This window comes from Macaca thibetana, chromosome 2 (assembly GCF_024542745.1).
Source record: "Macaca thibetana thibetana isolate TM-01 chromosome 2, ASM2454274v1, whole genome shotgun sequence".
NCBI lineage: Eukaryota > Metazoa > Chordata > Mammalia > Primates > Cercopithecidae > Macaca > Macaca thibetana.
This window is the reverse complement of record NC_065579.1, coordinates 30,502,349-30,521,527: the sequence shown is the minus strand read 5'-3', so window position 1 is coordinate 30,521,527 and position 19,179 is coordinate 30,502,349. Positions and strand designations below refer to the sequence as shown.

Here is a 19,179-nt window from a genome sequence, read left to right as displayed (position 1 = left end):
GTCTCAAACTCCTGGGTTCAAGTGATCTACCTGCCTTGGCCTCCCAAAGTTCTGGATTACAGGCAGGAGCCACTGTGCCCTTAAGTACTTCTTAAAGGCAATCCCAGAATTTCCTTATGACGAACTCATCACTCTTAACAGAAGGCTAGACGTCCTTCACATTGAAAATAGAGCTGTAAGATTCAGGTTAAACCACTCTTTCTAGGTCTTACAACAAAAGAATAATGTTTATCGGCCGGGCGCGGTGGCTCAAGCCTGTAATCCCAACACTTTGGGAGGCCGAGACGGGCGGATCACAAGGTCAGGAGATCGAGACCATCCTGGCTAACACGGCGAAACCCCGTCTCTACTAAAAACACAAAAAATTAGCCGGGCGAGGTGGCGGCGCCTGTGGTCCCAGCTACTCGGGAGGCTGAGGCAGGAGAATGGCGGGAACCCGGGAGGCGGAGCTTGCAGTGAGCTGAGATCTGGCCACTGCACTCCAGCCTGGGCGACAGAGCGAGACTCCGTCTCAAAAAAAAAAAAAAAAAAAGAATAATGTTTATCAGAAAACAGCTCAGAGGGTAATAAGACTCTACCATATATATTATATATAAATTGAAATAGATTGGTAAATCATTTTAATTCTCAAATATGAGACCTTTTTGAAAGCCTAACTTCAAAAACTACTGTGCATATTTTCTTTTGACTATGATTACATTCTATTTTGACCCTTAGTAGCTTAGTCTGTTTTCAGCTGTACGTAATTAAGATTTGGTGCCTAGAAACAATGTAATTTTACACATAACTTTACTCACCATCAATTTGCTAAGAACCATGTTTTTTTTTTTTTTTTTTTTGAGACAATCTAGCTGTGTTGCCCAGTGCTCACTGCAACCTCCACCTCCTGGGTTCAAGCAATTCTCGTGCCTCAGCCTCCTGAGTTCCTGGGACTACAGGTGCATACCACCACACCCAGCTAACTTTTGGTATTTTTAGTAGAGACGGGGTTTTACCATGTTGGCCAGGCTGGTCTACAATTCCTGACCTCAAGCGATCCACCTGCCTCAGCCTCCCAAAGTGCTGGGATTACACGTGTGAGCCACTGCACCCAGCCAGAACCATGATATTTTGAATTCAACTTAGTCTCAGGCTTCCATATCCCCAAAATATTCATCTTTACACTGGTACAGTTCTCTTCTGGAATAATGTTCTTAAACAAAAAACAACTCTCCTTGGAGCAAAACCTCCTCTTCACAAAGCAGCTAGGCTGCATTTCCTAACAGACAAGCCTTCTCCAACTAATACAATTACCAATATCAGGTTGTCTTTGTGTGAATGAGTGACTCATCAACATAGTTTTTTTAAAGAAGTCAAGCTCCTAAGCCACAATAAATATTAGTCACATAGTATTAACTACTTTTACTAAACCACACAATTAAAACAAACACAAGCAAATTTATAATACCCTAAAGACCATGTACATCAGAAAACCCTAGAATTTTTCAGGACCTCAAATCTTAGCTGAACTCAGTCATAAGTAATGTGTTGAATTACATGTACTAAAAATGTCTAGTTCAACCTGGCATTTTTAGCAACTAGAATGCTGCTCAGCAGCACTTGTGATTTTCAGAACTTAAAGTGCAAATTTAATCATCCCATAAACATTAAATTATGTTTTGAAGAGTTTGGGCAATAGGAACAAATATTTAAAAAGAAGAAAAGGATAGTCTTTTTTAGTAACCAGAAAATTTGATCATGTAGGAAAACAAAGTTCACCTAAGCTTCATTTTATCAACTTCTATGATTAAAAATCAGGAAAGTATACTTCATTTTTAGGAAGCATACCAGTAAATATTAACACATATATATTAACATGCTCAATTGTGACTGACAAATATTATGAGATTTCTAAGTTTAAGGGGGAAATAAAAACTTTGTTAATATCCAATAATGCAATACAGAAATTATATTTATGCTATGTGTAATAACAAATGTTTTCACAATATTGAATAGACTTTCTCATACAAAGATGAAGATGCATTCACCAAATTACTGACTTCTGTATTATACTCTGAAAAAAATCAATAAATCATTTAAGCCTGCTCTCTAGTTCTAGACACATTTATCTTGCAAGTTGGCCTTGTCTAAGTTGTGATAGACTAGAAACAAATAAAGTAGGTCTCTTATTTCATTACTGCCCTACTGCCTACACCTCCCCTCTCCTGATAAAGTCAATCAGAAGCTCCTTAGAAGAGTCTAATTTTTACCAAAAATATTTTCACCACAAGTATTTTAGGGCTGCATACAGTGGCTCATGCCTATGATCTCAGGCCCTTTGGTAAGCCAAGGAGGTATCACTTGAGCCCAGGGAGTTCAAGGCCAGCCTGGACAACACAGAGTGACACCATCTCCACAAAAAATTAAAAAATTAGCCATCCATGGTGGCACACGCCTGTGGTTCCAGCTATTCAGGAGGCTGCTGGGAGGATTGGGAGGATTGCTTGAACCCAGGAATGCGAGGCTGCAGTGAGCAGTGATTGCACTGCACTCCAGTCTAGGAAACAGAGTGAAGTCCTGTCCAAAAAAAGAAAGTATTTTTATTTTCTCTTACTTAAACCTTTGGCTATCTGTAATATATATAAAACAAGAATAGTGTAATTAATGATAATGCAAAAGAAAATTAATAATGATACTGGTGACTTTTTATAACCATTTTTAGAATATACAAATAAAAATTAGCAGCATAAGAAATGCTTAATTCAATATAATTAAATATGAGAGCATGTCCTTCAGGAGAGAAAACTTAAATATAGCATTTTATAATATTAAACCTTTACAAGGTTCAGTTGACAGGTTTTTAAAATTGTTTTGTTACGATCAAAATATACACTTTGACAAAAAGGTCACTTCATACTGAAAAAATAAAACAACAAAAAATAACCAAAAGCTAGTAAATAATATCAAAACTCCCAAAAAATGATCCTGATAAAACAGAAAATCCCAGCTCAAGATAGGCCCTGCAACATAATAAGAGGAAAAAACTGATAAGAAATGGCTTAATCAAATTCCTTTACAATAATTAGTTCAATTTTACCAAAGAGAATAATTAGCCATGGTTTAAACTAACCAGATATAGTTATCTGCTGTAACTATTAGATTAAAATCAGCTATTTTCCAGAATATCTCCTTTGAAACTAATATATGGATAACATCTCACAGAAGAAAAATGATCTAAAAAGTCAGATGACTATTTACCAAAAATAATTGTTAAACCTTCATTATGTACAAGAAATTTAAAGGTAGTATTAGATGAACATAATATCATCCATCAATATAAATTGCACTTTAAAATATTTTCTCAATATCTAGTGTGCACTGCAAAAAAATTAACAAAAATGTCCTTATATAGTAGTGAATAAAATTGGAATAAAATCCTTTTTAAAGCTTTATATAATGACCTGTGGTGGCTTGCAGTCTCCCTCCAGCTTTTACTTCCAACTCAACATAAATTTGAATCCAAATTAGCAATCTTTTTGTCCTCATTCTAGTAACTTAATACACCTGGACCTAACTATAAAATGTTTTTTATTTTTGTATTTGAAACCTGCGGTTATCAGAGATTATGAAGGAAACAAACCAAGGTTGAGCTTAAAGAAAAAAAAAAAAAGCTTCAGTACATCTGCAAATTCATAATGGGCCCTTTTAGTCCCCTATTCAGCATCATTCCTGCTGACTTCTGAAGAGATGCCAATTCCCTGGCCCCCTAGTACCCCAAAAAAACCACACAAACACACACCATAGGCTACAGTATCCAGAATAGAACCCACAGTAATCAAAAATAAAAATAACTGCTCACTTTTTGAAGAACAGGATTAACAGTCCTCCTTGTTTCTGAAGTTTACTAGAGGTTTTCTGTTATTAAAACACTGCATTTTAGGCAGTCCATTAAGAGCAAAACTACAGCATCATTTCAATAGATTTAGATAAACTATTCTGACATTCAACACCACTCATGATTTTTTAAATTGAAAAAAAAACTTTTTACTAGAACTAAAAGAAAACCACCTTAATGTGATCAAGGGAAATAAATGTATCTTTCCAAAATTCTACAGGAAAGATAATATACAATGGTGACATATTAGAAGCACGGCCCTGTAATCAGGAGTTCAAAACCAGCCTGGCCAACATGGCGAAACCCCGCCTCTACTAAAAATACAAAAATTAACCAGGCATGGTGGGGCATGTCTGTAATCCCAGATACTAGGGGGGCTGAGGCAGGAGGATTGCTTGAACCTGGGAGGTGGAGGTTGCGGTGAGCTGAGATCTTGCCACTGCACTCCAGCCGGGACAACAGAGTGAGACTCTGTCTCAAAAATAAGCAACAACAAAGAGTAAGACACAGATGCCCATCATCATCACTTTTAGTCAATTGCACTAAAACTTCAAGATAGCACAGTAAGATGAAAAAAAGAAACAAAATACATAATGAGTAAAGGGGGAAAAATTGCCATATTTTCTGACATGATTGTCACTTTAGGATACCCAAGAGGATCTATAGGCACTTTATTAGGTTTAGTAAGATAATTCAGAAACTTTGGCGAATATATACATGAAAATTAGGTCCCTGATTTTCATTTAGTATGCCTACTTTCCCTAATATCCATGATTATTCCTTTCCTTTTCATTTGTCTTCTTCAGTTGGGTTAACTCTTCGTTAAGAGTCACAAAATTAGAATTACATGATGTATTAAATGCTAAAGTTTGACAAGAATGGAAATAACATTTTTCTCTCCCTTCTCAGAAGATCTGTTGTATTTTTGTTGCTTTCTACTCCTACATCAAATTGCTTCTGTAATTACAATAAACGTTTAGTTGCCATTTTGGCCAGATCATGGGGGTTTGAGGAGCAGGGGGATTCTAAAATACATCCAATATATCCTGTTTCTTCCCTAAATCAGCATAAACCAGTCACAAATCATTATTCTTAGCAAACCGGCCCAATTTACTTAGAGTATCACTTTGTAGCTGCCAAAAGTGAGAGAACTTTGCCAACTCCCCGCCCAGCTACACAGCTTCCAGTGGTATTCCCACACTTACTCCTTACCATTTGTTTAACCAGTATTTTGCTTCCTAGATTTCAGAATCATCTGAAAATCTGTAATGTTTTATGACATGCTTCCAGAAGATTCCCACTGTTTATGTACACCATTCCATTCAAAAGGGCCTAATTACCATACTTTTCATTTCCTATCCCTAATTGTTTCCAATCCAAGATGGATTTTTGAAATTATCATTTACTTATTTCACATTTTATGAACTTTTTCAAAGTCTAGCAAAATACTAGTATTAGCTGCTTACTTAACTGGTCAAAAACTATCCCCACTTTCTGTATGAGACATCTGTCTTAACATTATCTTAAGAAGAGTACAAACTCCTTGTTATATGACTCCTACCCTTTTAGAATTAAGAAAAATGTTCTCTGAATGGTTCAAATGTAACGATTGTCCTTCCCCAAGACTTCATACTCCTTGATTACACTGTTGCCCTAATAACCAGGACCTCTTTCCTGAAATTTTCTTCCTCTTGTTTCTATAATTTTTCTTTCCAACCACCGACCTGTCAGCTTCTGACTCTTTTCCTAATGTTACCAATTTATTAACACATAGGGGTTCTCCAAACTCTATCTTTGGCTACCTGTTTTCTCACCTTATCTTTTTGGGGGGTTTGAGGAAGAACTTTCATAGCCTCATTCAAATTTCATGCCTTCAACTTTAACTTCAAACTTCAAGTTTCCCCAATTTGTATCTATAGTTCTGGCCTGGACCCCAAGACCCAGACCACAGCTGGCAAGTACACAACACCCAAGACAGAGGTTGTCAGTCGCCTATACACAGCCTTAAAGGACTTCTCAACATAGCCTTGGACAGTCAGTATACTATCAGAGGAAACTAGGACTGAAGAAGAAACCTACTCACCACCTCCAAGCATTCCCTAAATGTCTCCACCTGACATTCCATACCAGCACCTTATACTCAGTATCTCAAACAACTCATTATCTTTCCCCAAAACCTTTACTCTACATATGTCATCTTGTGGGGAAATCTTGTGATTCTTCAGTAATTCTCTCTTCCGTACATTAGATTCAAGCTGTTGCCATTCTTACTGAATAACATTGTAGTATCTCTCAAATTTGTCTTTAATTTTCCAATATCATATCCTAACATAGCATTTAATATCTCTTGACTAAGCTGCTAACACTGCTAGCTTCCTAACTAGTCATCTCATCTGGTATCTCCTCCCACTTTTTTCTTTTTGAGGCAGAGTCTCATTCTGTGACCCAGGCTGGCATGACTATGGTTCATTGCAGCCTCAACCTCCCAGGTTCAGGTGATCCTCTCACCTCAGCCTCCCAAGTAGCTGGGACTACAGGCGTGCTCTACCATGCATAACTAATTTTTTGTATGCTTTGTAGAAACAGGGTTTCACATGTTGACCAGGCTAGTCTCAAACTCCTGGCCTCAAGCAATCTGCCCACCTCAGCCTCTCAAAATGCTAGGATTACATGAGCCACTGTGTCCAGCCTCTTCCCACTTTTTCAATCTTATTAAGTGCTACAAAAGTAATTTGATCTCTTACTAATAAGCACTCAGTGACCACCTAAATTCCTTATTCTTGCAATCAGTATCTTTAACAACATGGTTTGTTACTTCTAATCTTACTTGTATGTTCTACGTAACGATGGCTATAACTGGTAGAATATATAGAGACATAAACCATAATGTTTCTTTTAGCAAAAAAGTCTCTCCTTTAAACTAGAGAAAATTGGGCCAGACATGGAGGCTCACACCTGTAATCGCAGCACTTTGGGAGGCCGAGGCAGGCAGATCACCTGAGGTTAGAAGTTTGAGACAAGCCTGGCCAAAATGGTGAAACCCCACGTCTACTAAAAATACAAAAATTAGCTGGGCGAGGTAGCGGGTGCCTGTAATCCCAGCTATTTAGGAGGCTGAGGCAGGAGAATCGTATGAACCCGGGAGGCAGAAGTTGCAGTAGGCCGAGACCATGCCATTGCACTCCAGTCTGGGCAACAAGAGCAAAACTCCATCTCAATCAATCAGTCAATAAAACTAGAGAAAATGTGAGGGCATGGAAAGAGGAATTCAATAAAACTTGATAATGAAGTGAACAAAGACAATGAATGAAAAAAGAAAAATCAAAAACAAATCTTAAATTTCTAGCTTATCCAATGGGTTACACGATGATACTAAAAACGGGAGGTGTTTGGGGAGGGATTAGAACTTATATTACAAAGTGACTTTGACATCTCAAAGTGAAAATGGATAGCAGATGCGCAGACATAAATCCTGATTTCAGAAGACAAGTGTTGACTAGAGATGTCACTCTTACAATAAATGTAATACAGATGATACTTTAAGCCACAGATTTGTTTAAAGATCTAGAACAAACAGAGTTTAAAAGAAGACAGAATGGAATTTTAAAAGAAGAGGCCTAGAACATGTAGATGTTAGAAGTCAAGCAGGGAAGGAAGAACTAATGGAGAAGACTAAGAAGAAATAACCTGAAGAATGTGATATTGACAGAAGCTAAGAAGGAAAAGTATACTAAGTTGAAGGCAAGATCGGCAACGCTGAATGATATTAAGAGGAAAAGTAAGACGAAGATGGGGAGACAAAAGACCCATTAGATTTAGCAACTTGGAAGTCTCAACAGCAACTTTAGCTGGTACCTGCTTGGACAACTGAGAAACCAGAGTGGAGTGCTATCCTATAAGGAGTAACAATGGGAGGTGAGAAAATGAAGATGAAAAGGTAGCAAAGTAGAGATAACTCCTTCAAAAAAACCGCCTGTAAAAAGAAACAGAAATAATATAGAGGATTCTATGTTATAATGCCTATAGAATGCTAAGAATAATGCATTATCTCAAGTAGTTCTATCTTTTCTACCATTGATAGTTCTTACTAAACATTATTCATCCACACTAAGTTCAGGAACAAGGTAAGGATGCCCAATACTACTCTATTCTGAATATATTTATTGATGAAATTAGGCTAGAGAAAACACTGAAAATAGTAAGAAATAAGAATTGAAAAGAAAGCAGGGCACAGTGGCTCACCCCTAATCCCAGCACACTGGGAGGCCAAAGCGAGTAGACTGCCTGAGCCCAAGAGTTGGAGACCAGCCTGGGCAACATGGTGAAACTCCTTATCTACAAAAAATAAATAAATTAGCTGAGTGTGGTGGCGGATGCCTGTAGTCCCAACTTCTTAGAAGGCTGAGGTGGGAGAATCACTTGAGCCCAAGGGGTCTAGGCTACAGTATGCCATGATCGTGCCACCGTACTCCAGCCTGAGTGACAGAGTGAGACACTGTCTCCAAAAAAAAAAAAAAAAATAGAAAACAGAAAAAAAAAAAAGAATTGAAAGGAAGAAATAAAACTAGTCGAGGCCAGGCACAGTGGCTCACACCTGTAACCCCAGCATTTTGGAGGCTGAGGCAGGTGGATTACCAAAGGTCAGGAGTTCGAGACCAGCCTTGCCAACATGAGGAAACCCTGTCTCTATTTTAAAAAAATACAAAAATTAGCCAGGCGTGGTGGCATGCGCCTGTAATCCCAGCTACTAGGGAGGCTGAGGCAGGAGAATCACTTGAACCGGGAGGCGGACGTGGCAGTGAGCCAAAATCACACCACTTCACTCAAACCTGGGTGACAAGAGTGATACACTTATCTAAAAAAACTAGTAGAGAAAATTATACACAGAAGAACTAGAAAAGAAGACATAAAACTATTATCAGATGACCTGAGGAAATACCTGGAAAATCCTAGAAAACTGAAAATAAAACTCAAGAAACAAAAGAATTCAGCAAGGAAGAAGGATACAAAATGAACATGAAAAAAAGCAGTCACACTTCTATTACAAATAACAGTTAATTAGAATACATAAGGGATGAGAAAGCCTGTCTGTTGGCTGCATAGATGTCTTCTTCAGAGAAGTGTCTTTTCATATCCTTTGCCCACTTTTTGATGGGGTTGTTTGGTTTTTTCTTATAAATTTGTTTAAGTTCTTTGTAGATTCTGGATATTGGCTCTTTGTCAGATGGGTGGAGTGCAAAAATTTTCTCCCATTCTGTAGGTTGCCTGTTTACTCTAATGGTACTTTCTTTTGCCGTGCAGAAGCTCTTTAGTTTAATTAGATCCCATTTGTCAGTTTTGGCTTTTGTTGCCATTGCTTTTGGGGTTTTAGCCATGAAGTCTTTGCCCATACCTATGTCCTGATTCCCTAGGTTTTCTTCTAGGGTTTTTATGGTTTTGGGTCTAACATTCAATTCTTTAATCCATCTTCAATTAACTTTTGTATAAGGGGTAACGAAAGGATCCAGTTTCAGCTTTCTACATATGGCTAGCCAGTTTTCCCAGCACCATTTATTAAATAAAGAATCCTACCCCCATTTCTTGTTTTTGTCAGGTTTGTCAAAGATCAGACGGTTGTAGACATGTGTTGTTATTTCTGAGGCCTCTGTTCTGTTCCATTGCTCTATATATCTGTTTTGGTACCAGTACTATGCTGTTTTGGTTACTGTAGCCTTGCAGTATAGCTTGAAGTCAGGTAGTGTGATGCCTCCAGCTTTCTTCTTTTTCCTTAGGATTCTCTAGGCAATGCAGGCTCTTTGTTGGTTCCATATGAACTTTAAAGTAGTTTTTTCCAATTCTGTGAAGAAAGTCATTGGTAGCTTGATGGGGATGGCATTGAATCTATAAATTACCATGGGCAGTATGGCCATTTTCATGATATTGATTCTTCCTATCCATGAGCATGGAATGTTCCTCCATTTCTTTCTGTCCTATTTTATTTCATTGAGCAGTGGTTTGTAGTTCTCCTTGAAGAGGTCCTTCACATCTCTTGCAAGTTGGATTCCAAGGTATTTTATTCCCTTTGTAGTAATTGTGAATGGGAGTTCACTCATGATTTGGCTCTCTGTCCATTACTGGTGTATAGGAATGCTTGTGATTTTTGCACATTGATTTTGTGTCCTGAGACTTTGCTGAAGTTGCTTATCAGCTTAAGGAGATTTGGGGCTGAGATGATGGGGTAGGTATTCTAAATATACAATCATGTCATCTGCAAACAGGGACAATTTGACTTCCTCTTTTTCTAAATATCCTTTATTTCTTTCTCTTGCCTGATTGCCCTGGCCAGAATTTCCAACACTATATTGAATAGGAGTGGTGAGAGAGGGCATCCTTGTCATGTGCCGGTTTTCCAAGGGAATGCTTCCAGTTTTTGCTCATTCAGTATGATATTGACTGTGGGTTTGTCATAAATAGCTCTTATTATTTTTAGATACGTTACATCAATACCTACTTTATTGAGAGTTTTTAGCATGAAGGGTTGTTGAATTTTGTTGAAGGCCTTTTCTGTATCTATTGAGATAATCATGTGGTTTTTGTCCTTAGTTCTCTTTATGTGATAAATTACGTTTATCGACTTGCTAATGTTGAACCAGCCTTGCATCCCAGGGATGAAGCCAACCTGATCATGGTGGATAAGCTTTTTGATGTGCTGCTGGATTTGGTTTGCTAGTATTTTATTGAGGATTTTCACATCGATGTTCATCAGGGATATTGGTCTAAACTTCTCTTTTTTTCTGTGTCTCAGCCAGGCGTTGGTATCAGGATGATGCCGGCCTCATAAAATGAGTTAGGGAGGAGTCCCTCTTTTCTATTGATTGAAATGGTTTCAGAAAGAATGGTAGCAGCTCCTCTTTGTACCTCTGGTAGAATTCAGCTGTGAATCCATCTGGTCCTGGACTTTTTTTGATTGGTAGGCTATTAATTATTGTGTCAATTTCAGAGCCTGTTATTGTTCTATTCAGAGATTCAACATCTTCCTGGTTTAGTCTTGGTAGGGTGTATGTGTCCAGGAATTTATCCATTTCTTCTATATTTTCTAGTTTATTTGTGTAGAGGTGTTTATAGTATTCTCTAATGGTAGTTTGTACTTCTGTGGGATCAGTGGTGATATCCCCTTTATCACTTTTGACTGCATCTATTTGATTCTTTTCTCTTTTCTTCTTTATTAGTCTTGCTAGCAGTCTATCAATTTTGCTGATCTTTTCAAAAAAAAAAACCAGCTCTTGGATTCACTGATTTTTTTGAAGGGTTTTTTATATCTCTATCTCCTTCAGTTCTACTCTGATCTTAAGTTATTTATTGCCTTCTGCTAGCTTTTGAATTTGTTTGTTCTTCCTTCTCTAGTTCTTTTAATTGTGATGTTAGGGTGTCGATTTCAGATCTTTCCTGCTTTCTCTTGCGGGCATTTAGAGCTATAAATTTCCCTCTACACACTGCTTTAAATGTGTCCCAGAGATTCGGGTATGTTGCGTCTTTGTTCTCATTGGTTTCAAAGAACATCTTTATTTCTGCCTTCATTTCGATATTTACCCAGTAGTCATTTAGGAACAAATTGTTCAGTTTCCATGCATTTGTGCGGTTTTGATGAGTTTCTTAATCCTGAGTTCTAATTTGATTGCACTGTGGTCTGAGAGACAGTTTGTTGTGATTTATGTTCTCTTACATTTGCTGAGGAGTGCTTTACTTCCAATTATGTGGTCAATTTCAGAATAAGTGCAATGTGGTGCTGAGAAGAATATATATTCTGTTGATTTGGGGTGGAGAGTTCTGTAGATGTCTATTAGGTCAGCTTGGTGCAGAGCTGAGTTCAAGTCCTGGATATCCTTGTTAACCTTCTGTCTCATTGATCTGTCTAATATTGATAGTGGAATGTTAAAGTCTCCCATTATTATTGTGTGGGAGTGTAAGTCTCTTTGTAGGTCTGTAAAGACTTGCTTTATGAGTCTGGGTGCTCCTGTATTGGGCGCATATATATTTAGGACAGTTAGCTCTTCTTGCTGAATTGATCCCTTTACCATTATGTAATGGCCTTCTTTGTCTCTTTGGATCTTTGTTGGTTTAAAGTCTGTTTTATCAGAGACAAGGATCGCAACCCCTGCTTTTTTTTTACTTTCCATTTGCTCAGTAGATCTTCCTCCATCCCTTTATTTTGAGCCTATGTGTGTCTCTGCACGTGAGATGGGTCTCCTGAATACAGCACACTGATGGGTCTTGACTCTTTATCCAATTTGCCAGTCTGTGTCTTTTAATTGGGGCATTTAGCCCATTTACATTTAAGGCTAATATTGTTATGTGTGAATTTGATCCTGTCATTATGATATTAGCTGGTTATTTTGCCCATTAATTGATGCAGTTTCTTCATACCATCGATGGTCTTTACAATATGGCATGTTTTTGCAGTGACTCGTACCATTTTTCCTTTCCATGTTTAGTGCTTCCTTCAGGATCTCTTGTAAGGAAGGTCTGGTGGTGACAAAATCTCTCAGCATTTGCTTGTGTGTAAAGGATTTTATTTCTCCTTCACTTATCAAGCTTAGTTTGGCTGGATATGAAATTCTGGGTTGAAAATTCTTTTCTTTGAGAATGTTGAATATTGGCCCCCACTCTCTTCTGGCTTGCAGGGTTTCTGCCGAGAGATCCACTGTTAGTTTGATGGGCTTCCCTTTGTGGGTAACTCGACATTTCTCTCTGGCTGCTCTTAACATTTTTTCTTTCATTCCAACCTTGGTGAATATGACAATTACGTGTCTTGGGGTTGCTCTTCTCCAGGTGTATCTTTGCGGTGTTCTCTGTATTTCCTGAATTTGAATGCTGGCCTGCCTTGCTAGGTTGCGGAAGTTCTTCTGGATAATATCCTGAAGACTGTTTTCCAACTTGGGTCCATTCTCCATGTCACCTTCAGGTACACCAATCAAATGTAGATTTGGTCTTTTTACATAGTCTGATATTTCTTGGAGGCTTTGTTTGCTTCTTTTTACTCTTTTTTCTCTAAACTTGTCTTCTCGCTTTATTTCATTAATTTGATCTTCAATCACTGATACCCTTTCTTCCACTTGACCGAGTCGGCTATTAAAGCTTGTGCATGCATCACGAAGTTCTCGTGCCATGGTTTTCAGCTCCATCAGGTCATTTAAGGTCTTCTCTACGCTGTGTATTCTAGTTACCCATTCGTCTAACCTTTTTTCAAGGTTTTTAGCTTCCTTGTGATGGGTTCAAAGATGCTCCTTTAGCTCGGAAAAGTTTGTTATTACTGACCTTCTGAAGTCTACTTCTGACAACTCGTCTAAGTCATTCTCCATTTATCTTTGTTCCGTTGCTGGTGAGGAGCTGCGATGTTTTGGAGGAGAAGAGGTGCTCTGGTTTTGAGAATTTTCAGCTTTTCTGCTCTGGTTTCTCCTCATCTTTGTGGTTTTATCTACCTTTGGTCTTTGATGTTGGTGACCTGCAGATGGGGTTTTGGTGTAGATGTCCTTTTTGTTGGTGTTGATGCTGTTCCTTTCTGTTTGTTAGTTTTCCTACTAACAGTCAGGTCCCTCAGCTTCAGGTTTGTTAGAGTTTGCTGGAGGTCCACTCCAGACCCTGTTTGCCTGGGTATCACCAGAGGAGGCTGCAGAACAGCAAATATTGCTGCCTGATCCTTCCTCTGGAAGCTTCGTCCCAGAGGGGCACCCAACTGTGTGAGGTGTCTGTCAGCCCATACTGGGAGGTGTCTCCCAGTTAAGCTACACGGGGGTCAGGAACCCACTTGAGGAGGCAGTCTGTCCATTCTGAGAGCTCAAATGCTGTGCTAGGAGAATCACTGTTCTCTTCAGAGCTGTCAGACAGGGACATTTAAGTCTGCAGAAGTTTCTGTTGCATTTTTTTCAGCTATGCCCATCCCACAGAGGTGGAGTCTACAGAGGCAGTAGGCCTTGCTGAGCTGCGGTGGGCTCCACCCAGTTCGAGCTTTCCGGCCACTTTGTTTACACACTTAAGCCTCAGCAATGGCAGACACCCCTCCCTCAGTCAGGCTGCAGCCTCACTGTTAGATCTCAGACTGCCGTGCTAGCAGTGAGCAAGGCTCCGTAGGTGTGGGACCCGCTGAGCCAGGAATGGGAGAGAATCTCCTGGTCTGCTGGTTGCTAAGGCCATGGGAAAAGCGCCTTATTTGGGCGGGAGTGTCTCGTTTTTCCAGGTGTAGTCTGTCACAGCTTCCCTTGGCTAAAAAGGAAAATCCCTGACTCCTTGCACTTCCCAGGTAAGGTGACGCCCCACCCTGCTTCGGCTTGCCCTCCGTGAGCTACACTCAGTGTCCAACAAGTCCCAGTGAGATGAACCAGGTACCTCAGTTGGAAATGCAGAAATCACCCACCTTCTCTGTCGATCACACCAGGAGCTACAGACCGGAGCTATTTCTATTCGCCCATCTTGGAAAGGAACTTTTTCAAGAAAGTCTCTTTTAAATAGCAATTTTTAAAAGTACAATATTTAGGAATAAACAGCAATGTTCAAAACCTACATAAAGAAAAATAAACATTCTTAAAACATATAAAAGTAGGACTGTACAACTGAAAAGAAATACCCTGTCCTTGGTTAGAACATCTCAACATCAATAGGTCACAAACTTACAAATCATAAAGCTTTTCATGGAGTTAGACAAGTTGATACTGAAGTTCAAATGGAAAAAGTTCAAGAAAAACTGGGAAATACTGAAAATAAATAGAGGGGACTACCTCATTAACACATACTACAGGCATTAAAACATACTATAAGGCCTCTATAATGAAAACAGTGTAGGACTGCTACATGAACAGGCAGAAAAGTGCAAATGAACAGAAAGTCCAGAAATAGATTCCACTACAGATAGAAATCTAATCTCTGTAAAGGTGATATAACAAATCATTAGCACATTTATAGTCATTTTAAACAATAGACAAGAAAAAAAGATAAAATTCAATGTTTCTCACATCATACATAAAAATAAACTGCAAATGGATCAGAGATCTAATTGTAAGAAAACTATTTGCAACATATATCACAGATAAATGCCTAATATCCCTACAAAGAACTTCTAAACTGAGGGGGAAAAGCCCAAATATCCTATGGAAAGTGGCTCTTACACATATGAAAAGACATTCAACTCCACACATAAAAGATGAATACAAATTAAATGTATCCAACATTCCATTTCTCACCTATCACTTGGCAAAAATTGAAGTTTCACAATGCACTCTGTCTGCACGGCTGTCAGGAAATAGGCACTCTCATACACTGCAGTGTGGGAAGACAAAATGTTACAGCCCCCATGCAGGGGACTGGGTAATACTCTAATACAACCATGTAAGTATTTGCCCTTTGAACCTTTTTGTTGTTGTTGTTAGCAACAAAGTCTCACTCTGTCACCCAGATTGGATGTAATGGCTCTATCATAGCTCACTGCAGCCTTGAACTCCTGGGATCAAGGGATCCTCTCAAGTAGCTGGGATTACAGAGGCAAGTCACTGCACCGGGCTTAGTATTTGCCCTTTCAACCAGCAATCCCATTTCCAGGAATTTGCCCTGAAGATACACCTCTAAAACTATGAAAATAAATATCACTGCAGCATGTTTGTAATTGCAAAATATTGAAAACTACTTAAATGCGCAAGCATAAGAGATTGGTTGAATAAACTATGGCACACACAAAGTAGTAAGCACCTGCAAAAACGAGTAAGGAAAATCTCTACAAACTGGTATGAGGTAATTTCCAAGAGATACTGATACATGAAAAAACTGAACTGCAAAAGAACATACATGCTACTTTTTAGGTTAAAAAAAAAAAAGAAAAGAAACATAAATATCTCTGCATATCTTTATAAAAATGAGTAAAGCCCAGAAAACAATAAAATTGGTTTCCTACAAAGTATGGGGTGGAATGGGGAGGATGGAGTGACAATTTTCTGGTATATCTTTTTGTACAGTTTTACTTTTTGGAAAAGTAAGTAATTTTCTACATATTCAAAAAATTAAATCAATAAGGATATAAAGAAAAGGGGTCCACATGTTTTTCAAGCGATGGAGGACTGTCATGCACTTCAACTAACCAAACCTGGGCAATTTGAGTACCAAAAGCTCTCTGACTTCTAAGGCTGTTTGGTCTTCCCAATCTTACCTTTTGAAATTCTGTCCCATAATTGTCCTTTCCTCTGTTTCCCCTACCTAACCAGAAACATCCATCACTACAGTTGTGTCCTGTCTCTAGCACTCCATGATACAGTTTTCTGGCCAATTTTTTTTTTTTTTTAAACAAATCCACAAAGAAAATCTTATGTTCTGGATTCCAACTCTTGTACATTTATCAGAATGTTCTATGCTCACAATAAGCAACTAGAGGGCAGACTGAGTATTTTTCACTACTGTTTGCCCAAGGCCAAGTACAGAGCCTATTCTTTATTAGCAATTCGGTAAAAATTTATTCAACTGAAATGTTTAATTTATTCCATTGCTCATGGTTTTCCTCTTTCCAGCAAACACTAAGAATAGTCTATTTTCTCCCTTTCATTCATCCATCAAATCTTACTGGGATCAGTTCTATGCTCACTTTCTAATTCAGCAGTCACCAACCTTTTTGGCACCAGGGACTCGCTTTGTGAAAGACAGTTTTTCCACGAATGGGGAAGGAGGTGGGGAGAGATGGTTTCGAAATCAAGCTGTTACACCTCAGATCATCAGGCATTAGATTCTCATGAGGAATGAGCAACCTGGATCCCTCGCATACACAGTTCACAATAGGGTTGGCACACCTATGAGAATCTAATGCTGCTGCTGATCTGACAGGAGGCAGAGCTCACCTGCTCACCATTCACCTCTTGCTGTGTGGCCCCGTTCCTAATAGGCCATGGACCGGTCTCACTCCATGACCAGGGGGTTGGGGACCCCTGTTCTGTTTTTTTTTTTTTTTTTTTTTTTTTTTTTTTTTTTTTTGAGACGGAGTCTCGCTGTGTCGCCCAGGCTGGAGTGCAGTGGCCGGATCTCAGCTCACTGCAAGCTCTGCCTCCCGGGTTTTTACGCCATTCTCCTGCCTCAGCCTCCCGAGTAGCCGGGACTACAGGCGCCCGCCACCTCGCCCGGCTAGTTTTTTGTATTTTTTAGTAGAGACGGGGTTTCACCGTGTTAGCCAGGATGGTCTCGAACTCCTGACCTCGTGATCCGCCCGTCTCGGCCTCCCAAAGTGCTGGGATTACAGGCTTGAGCCACCGCGCCCAGCCGGGGACCCCTGTTCTAAATGATGACTGCTCAATCACTCCAATCCTCAAAAATGTCTGCATGTTTAGTCCCTTCGGTACACAAGGGTCATACCAGTACCATTTATATGTAGCAATATTAGAAAGTATGTTTTATGTGGCATAACATCACAATTTCGGAAGTTGTCCATATCTCTTATTTTGAGTAAGATAAATAAATGTGGAAAGAAGTCAGTCTGTGCACATGTTAAAGGAAAAAATTTAAAAGATTGTTTGTTTGTTTTGAAAAAAAAAAAGGATGCTCTAGTCAAGTAAATTTGGGAAATACTGAATTAAACTAAGTTACAACAGGTTCTCAGGTCCTTTAATACATCAGCATATAATGGGATTCTCTTATGGGAAAGTATTCAGTGCTTTCCAGATTTATGTGACCATGGGATCTTTACATTCCAAGCATCTCCTGGAAAAAATATATCATAGAACACACTTTGGAAATGTTTACTACACTATGACTGGCAGAAAACATCTTAAGTATCTGTGAACATGAGACGATGCTGCCATGGCCAAAAGAAAACACCTGATTAATACTACCAGGGTGACATGAAGCTTTCTACATGATATACAAAGTAACTACTGATTCAAATTGCAATTGCTTAAAGACCAAAAGCTTGCCGAGTTCTAAATTAACTATCTGTCTACTCCTGGGCCCCCACTAAAATTCTGGTGTGAGTTTCCACTTCCTCTTCCAATTCTTGAACTACAGATAACCAACTCCACTATGAGCACCCCACAATTACCACACACATACACACAGAAAAAATGAGAGGTCTGAATTATGGCAGTGCTTCTCGGAGTTTAATATTCATACGAATGACCTAGGAATTTTGATGAAACACAGAATCTGATTTAGTAGGTATGGGGTTAGGCCTGAGATTGTGCATATCTAGGAAGATCTCAGGTAACACCAATACTGTTTATGTACAGACCATAGTTTGGGTAGTAACTGTATAATGCATATCAGGACAAAATGTTGAGGCCTCTAACTCATATCCAATGGCTATGTCTTTCAAACTACTTTCCAAAGATTTAATTCTTCCATTGGAAAACAATTAACTTTCATTCATTTATAAAAACAGAAACTGTACACAAAACTGAAGATACACTTAAATCCCTATTATCTGCTGATGATTACGTTTTACTAGAAATGGCAGTTTCCTGCAGAGAGCCATAACAGTACAATTATCTAAAATCATTTTTAATCTAAATCTTCGTTCTACCTCTATTTCCAAATGCCCACACCAACACAGAAACACACTGACTTTCATGGCAGCCAGGAACTGTCTCCAATTTTACTGACTTACAATGCTGCAATTGTAGGCCCTGCCCCCAACCAAAAAAGACATGTATAAAGCTAGCATCTTTCTCAATGATTTACTAAAAGCAGCAGCTCATTTTAATAAAACCATCCTAAAACATAAAATTGATTGAACCAACTGCTGTGTTGGGCATACACAACAGCTGATCAAAATCATTCAAGAATTTTATTCTTACAGATTTTCTTTCAGGCTTTGAGAATTTTTCTCCCATTCCACACTTTTATCTTGATATTGGTATCACTGAAATAAAGAAAAAAAAAAGGATCTTTAAATCTATGAAATAGTTTTTAAATACAAAGTAGATCAATTCAAGAAAATATTTTAATAAACTGACTCACATACAACTTAATGTACATACAAAAGCTAATAACCACTTTTCTAGAACGTAATTTGTGTAACAAAATTAAGGGTTTATACTGAGTAACCTCTTACGATGTCAAACACTTTGTGGCTTTTCCTAGGCACAGCACTGTCATTTAGCAAAGTATTACAAAATTACACAAGACATATTGCCCTCATTCCTTAACAAGGAAAACTTTGTAAAATTAGATAGTAATTCTCTTTACGCTTCTTGATATTAAACACTGAGATTTTATTTCACTAAAACATAAAGATACTCATTTCTTTGCATGTTACATGATGCCTTCATTTGACTTTTTATAATTAAGTAATTTTAGAGTATTTTTGT

The 19,179-nt window shown here is 38.5% G+C and overlaps 1 protein-coding gene across 10 annotated transcripts in view; it reads right to left on the bottom strand.

The window, feature by feature from the left end:
• The window catches only part of TBC1D5 (TBC1 domain family member 5), a 566,253-nt gene that overhangs the window by 442,026 nt on the left and 105,048 nt on the right, over window positions 1–19,179 (bottom strand). For 7 of the 10 annotated variants that reach the window (XM_050779554.1, XM_050779547.1, XM_050779557.1 and 4 more), the window contains exon 2: window positions 18,667–18,731. The exons of the other annotated variants lie outside the window; for them this stretch is intronic. The gene's annotated coding sequence lies outside the window, so the exon portion shown is untranslated. The remainder of the gene's footprint in view (window positions 1–18,666; window positions 18,732–19,179) is intronic. 10 annotated transcript variants of the gene reach the window in all.